Genomic DNA, 16,752 nt, shown 5'->3' on the forward strand with positions numbered 1-16,752 from the left:
CTCTATTTTCATTTATATGTGTCAGGAATATTTGTTTTGTCTCTCAGCCTTGGTCAGATGGCCTAATGTGGAAGGTGTCTTGTGTGGCCCAGTGGCGCCCTCTCCCTGATCCCTTGTGCCGGGAGCTCTGGACGTAAACTTTGTGTGGGCTGTGTGTGATCTTCTATTGTCGTGGAGCCTTTATTGTTGTTAGTAAATCAGTGGGTGGGATTAACATTCAAGCTAATTATGGGAATTGGCTGTACCCTCAGGATAAAAGTTGTTTGTAGAGGCTGACCCCACTGAGTGAGTTTTGCCCTAGCAGGCTTGTGTACTTGTGTACTTGCGACCACCCTTTGTGTGTATCACTAATGGAATTAGTCAGGAGTTGCTCCATTGTGGTCTGGTGCCAGCCTCCAGATGCATTGGTTTTGTGGCCCCTTGGGAGGGGCTCCCCCGTGGGCCAAGGTCAGCCACTGCTTTTGATTGCTCAGGGCTACCAGTGAGAACTACAAAGCGATCTGATGATGGTTGTTGCTTATGCTGGATCTATAGGTAAGTGGAAGAGACAACGCTGTAGGCAGCTCTCGGTTATCCCCTGTCCCTGACCTATGGCAGTTTAGCAGAGGGACTAGTGCTCCTCAAGGCCTGACACTGCCTATCAGTTCCCTGTAAGTCTCTGAAACTGGATGAGCCTCTGGGTGATATGCGTGTTGGGTGGTGCAGTATTGTGGGGGGTGGGATCACAGGGGTCTGTGGGACCACCCCTGATGGCAATACTGTAGCTCTTGCAAGCAGCAGAAGTCTGCCAACAACTGATTTCCCAGCAGCGCCCACCCTGTACTAACCAAAATTTGTTGCCTGTGTGGATTGGGATGGGGGTGGGGGAGTGGGGAAGTAGCAGGGTGGTGGCATTGACTGTCAATGGGCCACCTGGGGCAATTTGTGAGTTGGATGGGGTGCGGTCTCAGGAAGACAATGGCCGTCAGATCAATACAGCTTCAGTCTTGCTGCAACTTTGGTAACTGTTTGCGAGTTCCCCACAGAATTCCCAGATCACAGCAAGTACAGCTGCTGTCTGGGACTGGCCCACAGGATTCCGATATCCGCCCAAGTTCTTGTTGGTAGCAGTGATCTGCCTGACTCTACCTCTGAAATGTGGCTCACAGAGCTAGCTGCTGTTGCTGGGATTGGAAACGCGGCTCACAGTGACAGCCCTCCCCTTCCCCACCCCTCCACCCCCACTGTGAATGCTTGGCCCTGAATGAGAGCAGGGCTTGGCAGGCATCCAGCAACAACTGCCCCAGTCAATCTGAAGGTTGGGTGGGGTGGGATCTCAGAGAGACAATGGCAGTCAGATCAATACAGCCTCAGTCTTGCTGCAAATTTGGTAACTTGTGAGTTCCCTCAGAAGTCTCAGATCACAGCAAGTCCAGCTGCTGTCTGGGACTAGTCCACAGGTCTCCTATATCCACCCAAGTTCGTGTTTGCAGCAGTGATCTGCCTGACCCTATCTCTGAAATGCGGCTCATAGTGCTGGTTGCCCTCTGGGAATGGAAATGTGGTTCACAGTGGTGGCCATTGTTGCTGGGATTGGAAACACCGCTCACATCAGTGGCCTACCACTGTGAATACTTGGCCCTGAATTGGAGAAGGCCTTGGCAGGCATCCAGCAATGAATGCCCCAGGCAACCTACAGGTTGGGGCGGCAGGGGTGGGGGGTGAGCTGATCCCCTCTGACCAGAGCTTCCTAATGGCTCTGTGGGAGGGATTTACACAATCCAGCTGGATTACTCTGTAGGGGGGCCAGACTAAGGCACAATAGTGGCTGCCTTTCCAGCCCTCATTCTGATGCCAGATAATGAATCCCCAGTGAACCTCTGACCTACTGCTGGTGTCCCAGGTGAGTGTCCACAGGTCAGAAAGCCTTTGCACGGGTCCTTCAAAGGGATGTCTAAGGGTTCAGTCTCCTTCCGTATCACTCAGACAGCCGGAATCTCCTCTGGTTTCTACAGTTAGGGTTATTGGAATCTCTTCTTTCCTGGGCTGGGACTCTGGACTGGAAAGCCCCCAGATGAGACCAGAATCCCCCCTCCTTCAGGATGTTGTAGCTGCCAGCCCCTGATAGACACATGGACCACCAGAAATCAGTGAGTTATAGGAAACACACTCTTTATTCAGCCAGCCGGGTCTGCCAGGGGTATGCAGACCCCAAATTAAGCAGCCCTGAAATGTAGAGGTACAGGGTTTTTAAGCCCTAAACCTCATTTCTCATTCCGTCTGAACACAAAAGTCTATTTTTCTTCTATTTACTGTCAACTCACAGGTTGGTTGTGCAAGCGGGGGTACAGAAGCAGAAAGCTTATTGTTAGAATGTTATGTTCCCATGGGCGATAGCCAAGCAGTAATTTTCCAGCCAGCATAAGGAGAGCCTCTGCAGCCTCGTTCTCTCCTGGTGATCCTCCACCACCCGATGAATGTGGGTCCAGCCCTCCTACTGGCTTTGATGTAGCTCTTTTATATTATCAGATGTAGGTGTTATGATCAGCTGGACTTCAGGTGATTTTCCACGTTGATTATTTTATAATTTGGTTGTAATTTCAGTGCGGACTTGGGAGTAGATTAACCTTGCTTTTACCTAGTCCGCCATCTTCTCCGGAATCCTGTCTTTGATTTTTGATAATTTTAATATAATGTGTCTTGCAGAAGGCCTTTTTGGGTTGACATAATTGGATTTTCTCTTGACTTCTTGAATTTCAAGCTCCAGCTCATTCCTTAGATTTGGGAAATTCTCTATTTGTCTGAAAATGCTTTCTAATCCCTGCTCCTTTTCCTCCCCTTCGAGAACGCCCATTATTCTTGTTTTTTCTCCTGATGGTATCAGCTAGTTTTTGTATTTCTCTGTCTTTCATTATTTTTTATTCTACAGTTTCTCTCTTCTTCCTTCTGATTTATTTCTAGATTTATGTCTTCAATATTACCAATTCTTTCTTCCATTTGGTCAACTCTATTTTCCAAGCTTGCTATTTCATTTTTCCTCTTTCAGTGTGTCCTTCACCTCCAGAAGTTGTATTTGATTCTTTTTGAGGGTTTCAATCTCCTTGCTAAAAAACTCATTCTGCTGATCTAGTTGTTTTTTCAATTTCTTGAATTTTTGATATAAATTCTTTTGTATCTCATTGAGATTTTTCAGAAATACCATCCTGAATTCTCTCTCATTTAATTGCATATTTCTATATCTTTAAGCTTACTTTCTGGAGATGTTTCTCTTTCTTTCTGATCTGCCTTGTCACCTTGCTTGTTCATGGTGTTTAATGGACTAATGGAAGTGTATTCTGCTTTTTTTTTCCCCCCAAAAGATTTATTATATAATGGCCTGTTGCTACCATGGTGTTTTTCTTTTGGTTTCCAGTAGGTGGCATATAAGCTTCTTGGATCCCTGCTTTATATAAAGTCTAAATAATGCCCTCCTCTGCTTCTGTTTGCCTGCTAGTCACCTTACTCTTAATTATGTTTTTTTTGTTTGTTTGTCATTTTGTTTTACGTGTGCTGACCCTTTTCAGTATTTCCTGTAATGCAGGCTTTATAAGTGGAGAATTCCCTCAATTTTTGTATGTCTGGAAAGTTCTTTATTTCTTCTTCATATCTAAAGGAAAGATACCGCTAAAATGTGCAGCTGAAACTTACTGGATTTTCTTATCCAATGTCACCATAAAAAATAAATTAATTAATTAATAAAAAGTAATAATGTCTTTTTTTCTTCTAAATATTCAATCACACTCACTACCCTCAGTCTCAGTCCCTGTCAGTGTTAGTGACAGTTTTGGCAGTGTTTGCTCAGATTCCCCAGGGGCTCCATGGTGCTTGGTCTTGAAGGATTTTGGGGGAAGCATCCTCTGGGTTGGGGGATGGGGTCTGCAGCTTAGCCTCACGTTTTGCAACTGTGGCTGGTAATAATCGACTGTTGCTTCTCTACCATTGCCACTTCTTTGCTTTCTGCCCTGATGCCTGGGCACTGCTGCTGCATGAAGAGCACCCACCACACCTTCTCCCCCCACCTCCTCCTGCAGGGAGCTCCAGTTGTGAGAGGAAGCTTCTTTGTTCTCAGTGGCCTGACTCCTGTGTTTCTGACCTGTAGTAGCTCTTATTCGCAGATCCCTCGATCAGACGTGCTGCTATGCAGGTTAGGTGTTTTTTGTTGAGTTTTGTTTAGCTTTTTGTTGTATCAAGGGGAGAGATCTGGGGACATCTCTCACTCTGCCATGTTTCTGATGTCACCGAAATTTTAGAGCTGGAAGAAAGTGTTCACACACAAGTAAAGGTGCTCCAAACAAGTTATAGCAGATACACTCAGTCAATAAGCTGAAGTCCTCCATAGATGTGTGTTTAATGTGAGCCTGACCCTCAGGGCACTGCTATGAAGATAAACTATGAAGATAAACTATGAAGATAAAGTAATAGTCCTCTTTCACAGAAAGACTGGATTTCTCAGTCTGTTGCCTCTCTGCTGGGCCCTGGGGATGGTAGCCAGTCAAGAACTCTTTCTCTATTCCAGTCCTGTGGGACTCACTTATGTAAGCCCAACTGGTCACCAGAGCCAGGACATCAAGAGGCATCCCTTGGATGGCAGCCACAAAACCTGGGGTGCCAGATGAATGTAGAAGCTCCTTTCTGGGAGATACTAGTGAGCTGAAGAGAGGCAGAGAGAGAGAGTGCAGAGACAGCACCCACCAGCCTCTTTGGAGAGTATGTCAGTAGGCTCCTAGATATGTGTTAAATCAGATGCCTGCCCCTCAGGCCAATGCTTTAAGATAAAGAAATAAGCCTCTTTCACAGAAAGTCTGGGCACTTTCAACTCTGCTGCCTTTGTGCTCTGCCCTGGGGTGGGTGAGTCTGTGAGAGCCCTTTAAGAACTATTTCTTAGTTTGCTATAGCTTTGTGGGTTTTATGTATGGAAGACCCATTGTGTCAAAGCTAGATATTTTGGGGGCTTATCTGTTAAGTGCAGGTCACAAAAGTTAGGGTGTTTTATGTGGAGTTTAAACCATTTACTCCTCAGGGAGAAGCTCAGGTTGCGAGTTGAGTGTAATTGCACATGAACTTCATTTGCTTAGCATGTATTTTGCTTTAATCCAAGCTAGCTTTGTTTAGCTTGATAGAACTATGACTTACTTGCATTTTTTTCCATCAGATCTTCCTTCCTGTAAATATACTATATGTCTACTCCTTTTAAGCTCTTAGAACATTCTGGTTGGCATCAAACTCACATAAGAATAATGCTTTGGGTCTATCAACCATAAACAAGATACAATAACCAAACCTCAAAGCAGAGTAAGGTTTTAGCCAAACAAAGACAGCACCTTGGTCTCAGTTATGTTTCAGCTCCAGATTCATGAAAGCTGAATGGCTCCAGAGACAGCATCCCTGGAAACTGGACAGAACAATGCCACGACTGACATCAGGACCTGATGCCATGATCAACTGCTCCTTGCCTTAGCTCTGACCAATCAGTAGAGCCCATGACCCCAGCTCCCATAGTAAACATGATTAATAATTTTTCCCTATATGATCCAGGCACTAGAGGCCATTGGGCAGCCAGGTGTTTTGAGAGCACTAGTTCACCTGTGTCTGGGCTTGGCTTCAATTCCTTAAGTAAACCTTCACTTTGCTGCAATCTCCTCTTTGTGTCTTTTTTGGCTTGGAATCATGTAGGCAGCCAGATTCTTTGAGTCTGCAGTAACTTGAGTTTCCTCTAGACTATGGGTCACTGTGCTGGGGTAAGTTTTATGGCAAGAATGTTCTTAGCCTCTCCTACCTGCTTCAATGCAGGCTTTTTCTTATTTGTCTGATGTGAAGGAGTTACTCAGCTAATTTTCATGTCCTTTTCTAAGGAAATTGTTCCATATTGTTGATGTAAGAAATGTCCAAACCTGTAGAGAATTTTTTTATAAGAGTTTATTGAGCCAAACTGATGATATATGCCAGGGTGCAAGATCTCAAATGCTCCAGAGAAGTTTTTGCAGTTTCTTTTATGCATTGGAAATTAAGGAGGAAAGTAAGGAAGATTATATGGTGGTGAGAGAAAGCAAGGCAGGGACTGGATTACAGGATAATTAACAAGAGTATGTACTCTCTTGAGGGTGGTTATGACTTATTTCAAAGGTGTATTGACTTAAATATACAGAAACAATAGATAGGGCTTACTTCAGGCAAAGGTAAACCTTTTGCTAAAAAAGTTATATGCCTGGGGCATGACTACTCACCACAACATGCTTAGTTAGGAATTTGTGATCAGATCACCTTGTGAGGTGACTTTCCGTAGAACCCCCCTTTTTTTTGTCCATGATATGTAGCTGCAGAGTTGATGGGTTGTGGGAGAAGGTGAGTTCAGGTGAGTACATCACTATCTGGAACCACTTTGGGAGATTTTTTTCTTAAATAAAACCCACAAGCATTGATTATAAAATACATGATTCCTAAAATTGATTATAGAAGGCAGGTGGAAACATGGGTTTCAGGAACTAACAATAACAACAAACAATAAAACTTGAGAAAAACCACTAGGAGACTTAGGCTGTCTTGAACTCATGTGTATGGGAAGTAGGAATGAAGAAGTAGTCAGAGGTTGCAATAAGAGAAGAGAAGGAGTGAAAACATTTTAAGTTGTAATCTTGCCCCTCCTCTATATTTTCTGTGGCAAGCTTAATTTTCCTCATCACCCCAGAAATCTGGGGCAAAAGTGCAGACCACTGTTGAAGAATCCATGGAGTAATATCAATGCTACTATTGAAGAAGGGCCTGGTTGGGACCTCTGTAGTAGAGGTGTCTCCGGCTTCGCAGCATCCCTGGCTTCACTTTTCCTTGCCCTATAGTTTAACTATAGATTGTCCCCAGTGGCTTAACCCAGAGCTTGGGACATCCCCTGACATAAAAATTTGCCTTGAAACTTATGATTAATGTCCTTATGCTTACTGATCACAATCCTTCCAGTTTAGCATTCTTTCCAGACTACTCCCATCTCTGTTCCTGGGTTGCTAAGGCCACCAGAGGACCATGTTGCCAGAGGAATGGCTCTGTGAAGCATAACAGACACCGCCCCTGCCCCACCATCACGTAGCCCCTGGAATAATACTTAGATTTTCCCTTAAATACCCTAAGCCAGACTGAGAAGTCAGGTAGTTTTTGAAGGTGTTAACCTGCTGCTTTCTCAGATCACTGGTGCTCTGACAATCAATGCATATTCTAAATATCCCAACTCCTGTGTTGGTCTATTGGCTGAGTGGTGCAGGGCAACACGAGCACCAGACCAGATTGCCCTCCGGTTTCTCTATAAAGCCTTTCCTGGAAGATGAAGTGATAAAAGTGTAGGTTGACCAAGTTCTTGAAGACATTCATTTATCCGTCCCCACATCCCTGAATCACCAAGGCTGTTGAATGAAATCTAGGGAAGTTGCCTCCCAATATTGTTTCTTCCTAGCTGTTTAATGGTAAAACCTTGATGAGGGAAGCTATGTGGTGCTGTGTCAGAGTGGTACCTGAGATTTTCTGTCTTGGACTTATCCTTTCTCTATTTCTTAAACTTGTGGGAACTGAAACTAATTAGCCCCTGGTTCTTGGCTCATCTCTAGTATGTATTTCTAGACAGTGTAATATATCCAGAATAACATGAGCTCAAAAGCCAAAATAAATACCTGAGGAATATGACTGCTGTCATATCAACGATACAAACTTAACAACATATTCCTTCTGAAGCAGACTTATTAGAATACATGGAACAAAAATTTTAAGTGAGCATAGTAAATATGTTTAAAAAGATAAGAAAAGATGTTAAATCATGAACAAATATAAAAAATTGTGAAAAAGAATCAAGTACGATATTATGTACAAAAATATAAAATATATAAAGTACAATAGATGTAATAAATAGAAGAATGGTTTCAACTGAAGAACCCATTAACTAGTTGGAATTTTGAAATGTAGAACTCTTCCAGAAGGCATCAGGAAAGGATAAAAATATATTCAAAAAGCTCATACAATGACAAATGGGAGAGATATGGAATCACCCACATCTTGATATATTATACCAAATTTAAGACTATTTATCGCAAATAGAACATTTTAAAAGCTCTTTCTGTAGGGAAGAGCAGATCAACTTGCAAAAGAAGAAGAATTAGGCTTTTACGCTTTACACTAGCTATACTATACACAAGAATATAATAGAATAAATTTTTTAAACAAATGTATTTTAGAATAGTTTGATTTACAGAATAGTTGCAAATACAGTATAGAGAGTCCCATATACCCACACCCAGGTTTTCTCATTAGTAGGGTACATTTGTTATAATCATTGAACCCATGTTGATACATTATTATTAACTGATTTACTTAGTTATTATCTAATATCCTTTTCCAGGATACAACACTACATTCAGTCTTCATGTGTTTTTAATCTCCTTTTGTAACAGTTTCTCAGACTTTCTGGTTTTTGTTGACCTTGACAGTTCTGAGAAGTATTTGTCAAGTATTTTATAGTGTGTTTATCAGTTGGAATTTGTTAAACATGTGTTGTTTTTTAAACCCTTAGATGGAGTTATAGTTTTAGGAAGTCTACAAAGGTAAAAAGCTCTTTTCATCACATTATATCAAGTGTATATGCTCTAAATATCACTTATCACTGTTGATGTTAACCAACTATTAATACTACTAATATTTGTCTGTTTTTTTCCCCTAAAATTACTCTCTTCCTCTTCTATCCTTTCCCAATTACATTCTTTGGAAGGAAGTGATTATTTGCAGTCTACCTTTCATGAGTGGGAGTTAATAACCACCATTTTTAGGGAAAAGGATATATATATAAATTATTTTAAACTCTCCTGCATGGAGATTTATCTAGTCTTGCCACTTATTTATTTATTCAATCATTTATTTATGTCAGTTTGGTTTTGTGGGTCCTAATACTTTGGGTCATAATCCAATACTGCCTTATTTTTTGTATGTGCATGCTAAATTTCTGCCATTGTGAATCCTTGCATTTGACTACTGTGCCCCATTATTGTGTGCATGTATGTGTTTGGAGCATTTTCTTACTTTCTGGTGCTAGAAAATAATCCGGGCTCATCTTGTATATTTTCTGCCCTAGTCCAAGAAGCAGTCATTTCTCCAAAGAGCCCTATTTTTTTCTTTCTTTCTTTCTTTTTTTAATTGGAGAATAGTATTAGAAGCCAGGATCTGGACTCTAGGTATGCTCATGCTACTAGAATGCCACAGCCTTCTCAGCTGACAGAACAATGATATATCTATGTGTATACTAAATGATATGCACACAGACATATACATATTAGGCTAAATATGAGTTCATACTGATATTGCCAACTAAAATCCATTACCACAAGATCATTCTAGCCTCATCTTCTTGCTTACATGTAACCTCCCACTTCAAAAGTGAAAAACCTGACTCCCACCATCATCTGTTCATTTATTTAATTGTTCGATTCCTGTTTGCATATATTATTTTCAGAATTGTCAACTTGTACCCCTATGAGAAACAATTTCTTCAACCAGAGGACAGTGCTTACATATACTTCCTTTGGCTTTTTGTATTACAGACTCCATTCATTCCCAAAGTTACTTCGGTCAGTTAATACGGCAATTTAAAAAAGCATATCTAGTCAGACTTTATTCAAATATGAGGGTGTTATAAGACGTTCTCAGACAATGAGAGATTTCCATATAAAGATGTACATTTAAACTCACTCTTGAGAATAGACTTAAATAATTAACTAAACAAATAAGACTATAAGAGGTATACAAAATAAAGATAATCAAATCCCTTAAGAAACTTCCTTGTTGTAAAAAAATCAAGAAAAAATGGAAAACAGAGAGAAATGTTATCCATGATAACCCAGAAATAAAATTCTATGTAGTGTGATTTAATGCCATTACAAGCAGATCAGTGTCATGCTGATTTCTATATAGAAAACATTCAAATCTTAGAATTGCAAATCAAGTTTACAGTTATTAAATTAAGATGATCCTAGTGTTTTCATTTTGACTTAAAAAGTATGTAACAGGGTACAAGCCTAGATCCTGAGAATATAATAATGTCAGATTTCTTTATTTTGTGGTAAAGCATTGGGTAGTAGAGGGACAGGCATTGGATATTCTCATTTGCTGTCTTAGAAATTAGCTTAATCCTAAATTAGGATATAAGGCAGGCCAGAGGTTGGAGAAGTGTGGAGAGGCAGATATGGGTTTGTGTACATGAATGCCAACGGCCTCAAATGAAAACAGAGAGAATGGCCTGAGGTTAGTGAACCTCTCCCAGAAGCCTACAAGAATTCAAAAAAGATCAGAGACTTTTATAGCTACGGTCACTAAGAAAAAAACCTTGGGAGTTAAGAGAACAACAGGTCATAAAGAAGCTTTAAAAGAAGTTTCAATAGAGAGGTGAGGGTATGTAAAGGAATGAAGTTGGACCCATACCTTACACCATATACAAAAATTAACTCTAAATGGATCAATACCAAAATGTAAGAGCTAAAACTATAAAAGTCTTAGAAGAAAACATAGGGAAAAACTTTACGACATTGGATTTGGCAGTGATTTCTTGGATATGATAGCAAAAGCACAGGTAAAAAATAAAAAATGTGTAAGTTGGACTAAATCAAAATTTAAAATTTTTGTGCATCAGTTGACACTATCAAGATGATGAAGAGCAATCCATAGGAGAAAATACTTATAAATCATATATCTAATCAGGAGTAATATCCAGATTATAAAAATAACACCTAAAACTCAATAATAAAAAAGACAACTTGATTTAAAAATGGACAAAGGACTTGAGTAAACATTTCTTCCAAGAAGATCTACAAATGGCCAATAGGCATATAAAAAAATACTCAACATTAAGAATCATTAGGGACTTATTTCATTCAGCGTAATAACCTTTGGGTACATCTACATTGCTAATGGCAGGATTTCATTTTTTTTTCCTCATTAAAATTTCTTATAATGGGGTCTCAAAATGCTGTGACAGATTTTTGGTCAAGTTTTTTCATTAAAAAGTACTGATTTTAAAAACTAATAACTTAAAAACTGTCACACACACACACACACACGCACACACACACACACACACAAATGGTCCACAAAACATTCTCCTTTCCTTCTGAAGGTTTTACGATGCATTGTAATCATTAACCAGTCTTTTACTATTAAACTTAAATGGCCAATTGAGACAAGCAGTTCTGAGATCATTCTTCCACCACTGATTAAGACTGGGATGGCAGATATTGGGGATAATATTCATTTAGCCTTCTGAGCTTTCTGGGCAGACTTGGTGACCTTGCTAGCTCCATCTGCCTTCTTGCCCACTGCTTTGATGATAACCACAGCAACTGTCTGTCTCATGTCACGAACAGCAAAATGGCCCAGAGGAAGATAGTCAGAGAAGCTCTCAACACGCATGGACTTGCCAGGAACCATATCAACAATAGCAATATCACCAGATTTCAAAAATTTTGGGCTATCTTCCAGCTTTTTCCCAGAACGATGATCAATCATTTCATTCAGCTCAGCAAATTTGCAAGCTATGTGAGCAGTGTGACGATCCAGCACAGGTGCATACCTGGCACTGATTTGGCCTGGATGGTTCAGGATTATCACCTGAGCCATGAAGCCAGCTGCTTCCATTGGTGGGTCATTTTTGTTGTCACCAGCCACATTGCCATGACACATTGCCACATTGCCATAAACATCTTTGGCAGATACATTCTTGACATTAAAACCCTCATTGTCCCCAGAAAGAGCTTCACTCAAATCTTCATGGTGCATTTCAACAGACTTTACTTCAGTTGTTATATTGACTGGAGCAAAGGTGCCCACCATGCTGGGTTTGAGAACACCAGTCTCCACTTGGCCCAAAGGGAGAGTACCAATACAACCAATTTTGTAGACATCCTGGAGTGGCAGACACAAACTGGCACAAATGCTACTGTGTCAGGGTTGTAGCCAATTTTCTTAATATAGGTGATAACTTCCTTAATGATTTCCTTGTATCTCTTCTGGCTGTAAGGCAGCTCAGTGGAAGGATTTCACTTTTTTTAATGGCTGAGTAATATTCCAATTTATATATGAACCATAACTTCTTTATCCAATCATCTGTTGATGGGCATTTAGGTTGAAATAAGTTAAACAGAGAAAGATAAATACCATATGATTTCATTTATATGCAGAATCTAAGGAACAAAAAAACCAAATAAATCAAAAACAGACTTACAAATATAGAGGGCAATCTGGTGATGGCCAGAGGGGTTGGGGGGCTAAGAGAAAGGGATGAAGGGTGAAAGGAGTACAAATCAGTAGTTGATAGACGGTCGTGGGGATGAAGAGCATGGCATAGGGAATGTAGTCAGCATTAATGTATTGGCTAGATGTAGAGCCAGAGGAGAGAAAGAACAATCAGGGGGATCATTTCATATACTATATAATTGTCTAATCAATGTACTGTATACTTGAAACTAATACTAAAATAAAATTTTAAAAAGAGTCATTAGGGAAATGCAAATCAAAACCTCAAAGAGATAATCACCTCACACCCATGATGATGGCTACTATCAATAAAAACAGAAAATAACAAGTGTTAGCAAGGGTGTGGAGAAATTGAAATCTTGTGCATGGCTGGTAGGAATGTAAAGTTGTGCAGCCACTATAGAAAACAGTATGGTGGGCCTTCAAAAAATTTTAAATAAAATTACCAGCAATCCCATTTCTGGTATATAACCAAAGGAATTGAAAGCAGGGACTCAAATAGTTATTTGTACACTTATAGTCACGGCAGTGTTATTTACCATAGTCAAAAGGTAAACTCAATCCAATATCTACCAGTAGCTGAATGGATAAACAGAATATTATTCAGCCTTAAAAAAAGAGGAAATTCTGACACACAGTACAACATGGATGAATCTTGAGGACATTTTTTTAAGTGAAATCAGCCACAAAATGACAGATATTGTATGTTTCTGCTTATATGAGGTACATAGAATTGTTAAATTTATGGAGGCAGTACAATAGTGGTTGCTGAGGTCTAGTGGAAGGAGGAAATGGAGAATTTTTGTTTAATGAACACAGAGTTTTAATTATGGAAGGTGAAAAAAGTTCTGGAGATGGATGAGCCCCCTAGTGTCAATATACTTAGTGCCACTAAACTGTAAACTGAGAAACAGTTAAAATGGTAAACTTTATGTTGTGTATATTTTACCACAAAAGAAAAAGCAAAATATTCAGTACTTTGTAAAACAAAACTTTAAGTCAAACAATAAATTAGACACTCACAAAAATGCAACACATTAAATGATGAAATGACACAAAAAATTAATGAAAAAGGAAAACAGAGAAGGTACGTGCATAATAGTTTTGAAATAAAATTCCACAAAGCATGATTTGGTGTAATTACAATGAATCAGTATCATACTGAATCATATACAAGACACTCAGTTTTTTTTTTTAAATTAAAGTAGTACTGCCACCATGTAGCACTTAGTCCCTTTTTCTATTTAAATTTTTTTTTTCAATTACAGTTAACATTCAGTATTATTTTATATTAGTTTCAGATTTATAGGATAGTGGTTAGACATTTATGTAATTTACGAAGTGATCCCCCCATTAGTCTAGTACCCAGCAGACACCAGACAATATTACAATATTATTGACTCTATTCCCTATGCTATACTTTACATCTCCATGACTATTTTGTAACTACTAATTTGTACTTCTTAATTCCTTTCTCTTTTCATCTAGCTCCCACCCCTCTCCTATTTGGCAACCATCAGTTTGTTCTCTTTCTATGACTCTGTTTCTGTTTTGTTTGTTCATTTATATTGTTCTTTAGATTCCACACAGAATGAAATCATATGGTATTTGTCTTTCTCTATCTGACTTATTTCACTTAACATAATACCTTCTCGGTCCATCCATGTTGTTGAAATGGTAAGATTTCACTTTTTTATGGCTGAGTAATATTCTACTGTATATATGAACCACTTTATCCAATTGTCTATTGATGGGCACTTAGGTTGTTTCCATATCTTGGCTATTGTAAATAATGCTACAATGAACATAGAGATGCATATAGCTTTTCAAATTATGTCGTGTATCTCTTTGGATAAATACCCAGAAGTGGAATTGCTGGGTCATAAGGTAGTTCAATCTTTAATCTTTTTGAAAACCGCCATACTGTTTTCCATAGTGGCTGTACCAATTTGCAATCCCACTAACAGTGCACAGGGTTTTCTTTTCTCTACATCCTCACCAACACTAGTTGCTTATTGATTTGTCGGTGATAGCCATTCTGACAAGTGTGAGTTGATATCTCATTGTACTTTTAATTTGCATTTCTCTGATGATTAGTGATGTTGAGCATCTTTTCTTATGTCTATTGGCCATCTGTATGACAAGACACTCAGATTTCAGAATTGTGAATCAGGTTCATGTTTGCCAATTTTAAAAGATCCTCCTGGTGTATTATATTTATTTTAAAAACATGTTACAACATAACGACTCAGACTTTGTGAAATATATCAGCATCAGAGCAATTATTTCATGATTGTAAGTTGGGTGGTACAGGAATATATTACTGTATATTTTCATATTACTCTTCTAGGAATTGGTTTATCACAGAATAGGAAACAAAACAGGTCTGAATTTTGAGAAGCTTGAAATAGCAGCTGTGCATTTGAACAAGCACTTCCATTGCTCCTTGAACCCTGGAGGCTCCAAGTGAAACAGAGAGAATGGCCTGAAGTCAATAAACTTCAACCTCTTCTAGCAGTCCAGGTAAAAAACACAAGCTGGATGCCACTCCCTAATAAAGAAGGACCCAAGCATGGTCTTCATTAACCACCCCCTAATCTTCATTAAGCTCCTGATTCCACACATCTGCTTAACCATGAAGATCAACACCCTGGCACAGACCCAGCTCATCTCAGATGAAGATATATTTAATAAGGTAACGAGGTAATGAGGTATGGGGACACCAAATCATCAAAGTCCCCGTGACCTCCTGTCACTTTCAAGATCCCAGACCAACCTGTGTGAATGTCCTGATCCTGAAACCCAGGAGCATTGTCCCTTTATACCAATGTCATTAAATCTGAAAAGCTCACATCTGACCCCTTATATAGTATGCCATGTTCTCCAGTTGTTTCTCCCCTCAAAGACTTTCATCTTTCTTGTCCCAGGCAGTGAGCAGAGGTGGAGGGGGCCACGTGCAGTTACTCTGGTCACAGCTCAGTTGACCTACCACTCCCTCTGTCCTCCTAATGATCTTGCTAACTGGGGCCTGCTGTGAATCTCAAGTGCTCTCTATGCTCACATGCTTTATGGCTCTGGGAGGTTACTGCTGGGTGGGTGAGAGTGGGAGCTGAGAAATGCAGTGTCATTGGGGAGAGGGAGAGTGGGGCTCTGGCCTGAGGTCAGCATGGGGCAAAAGGAATATGAAACAAGAAAGTCTAGACAGGGAAAGCAGAGGACTCAATTCTGGGAGAGAGGAGGAAGAGTGAGAGGTCGGTGGTAGGGTCCAAAGATGGAGAGACTGCAATAGTGTTAAGTAGGCAAAGTTGTGAGCGGGTAAAACGATGGAATCTGGTGGAATTAGGGATTTTGGTAAGAAGAATGACTATCAACCATGTGTACAGAATTCTTAAAACTGATATACGTTTCTTTCCTTTCTAAACCAGTGTTTCGAAAGAATGAGGGGATGTCTCAAAACACAAGTCTTATAAGATCTGCCTCCAGGACAGTGAGAATCAGCTGGGAGGAGGCCACAGAAAAGGAGTAGAGATCAGAGGCTAGAGCCTTCTACTCTCAAGGGGCTCAGCTCTCTTCTCCTCTGGGCAGGTATGTGGAGGGGATCGTCCACCTGTTCTACCACAGGGATGATGTTGTGAGAGGGGACCTTGAGCTATAGGCCTGGTGTCAGGAGATCACAGAGGTGAGGTTCTTCCAGGCCTAGGACTGAGGTGAGATTCCCTCCCCAGAGAAGGGAGTACCTCAGACACTCTGCTCAGAGCCCCTTCTCAGCCTTGCCCTTCTGGGGACATGATCCTAACCCTTTGTCACTCCTTCTTCTTCCACACATGAAACATCTGAATTCCATTCCCACCTCTTAAGGTTCAAGACAATTCTAGAAACCCAAAGATTATCTTCTTTAGAGACCTTGGTCATCTACTCCAGATTCATCCCCCAAGCGTAGTCACAGAATCCTCCAACCTGTCATAGCATGGGCTCCAATAAAGCCAGAATAACAGGCAGTGAGGGCTTTTCCCAGGCCCTATTGGGCTCTCTCCTCATGGTTGTCAATTTTTTTTTTTAACCTAAGGATGTAAATGGGGACATTATTCCCATCAAAGCTCCTGGCATCCCACCCTGGCTTTCACTCCCTTCTCCTCCTTCCTTCTATTGTCCAACACACATAGAGGGTCCAGACATACTATATACTTGCCTCAGAGCGAGGTCATTTCTAGATGCAATCTCAATACTGTACATATTTTGACTCAAACCTGAAATCAGTGCCCTGGTTCTCCTTGCTAGGATCTAGCCACTATCTCAGTTCCTCTATCCCATGTTTTCATTCATAATGAAGAAATAACCTTTCTTGGGTGCTTCCTAGATTCATAGTCCTCTCTCTAGCACACATAGGCCAGCTGGGACTGTTTCGAATCATCCTTCAGCTTCTTTCTCCTTCACACTTCACACCAGCACTTTGAATCTCATCCT

At 40.3% G+C, this 16,752-nt stretch overlaps 1 long non-coding RNA gene and 1 pseudogene across 1 annotated transcript; one reads left to right on the plus strand and one right to left on the minus strand.

Annotated features, from left to right (window-relative positions):
* Positions 1-10,932: 10,932 nt before the first annotated feature.
* Positions 10,933-12,065, minus strand: LOC102888530 (annotated as a pseudogene).
* Positions 12,066-14,644: 2,579 nt separating this feature from the next.
* On the plus strand, positions 14,645-16,523 carry LOC112471419. Its single transcript, XR_003043296.1, has 3 exons — positions 14,645-14,811; positions 14,897-14,983; positions 15,714-16,523. It is a non-coding gene; the product is annotated as an uncharacterized LOC112471419 (long non-coding RNA).
* The last annotated feature ends 229 nt before the right edge of the window (positions 16,524-16,752 follow it).

Source organism: Pteropus alecto, unplaced genomic scaffold (assembly GCF_000325575.1).
Source record: "Pteropus alecto unplaced genomic scaffold, ASM32557v1 scaffold398, whole genome shotgun sequence".
Lineage (NCBI taxonomy): Eukaryota > Metazoa > Chordata > Mammalia > Chiroptera > Pteropodidae > Pteropus > Pteropus alecto.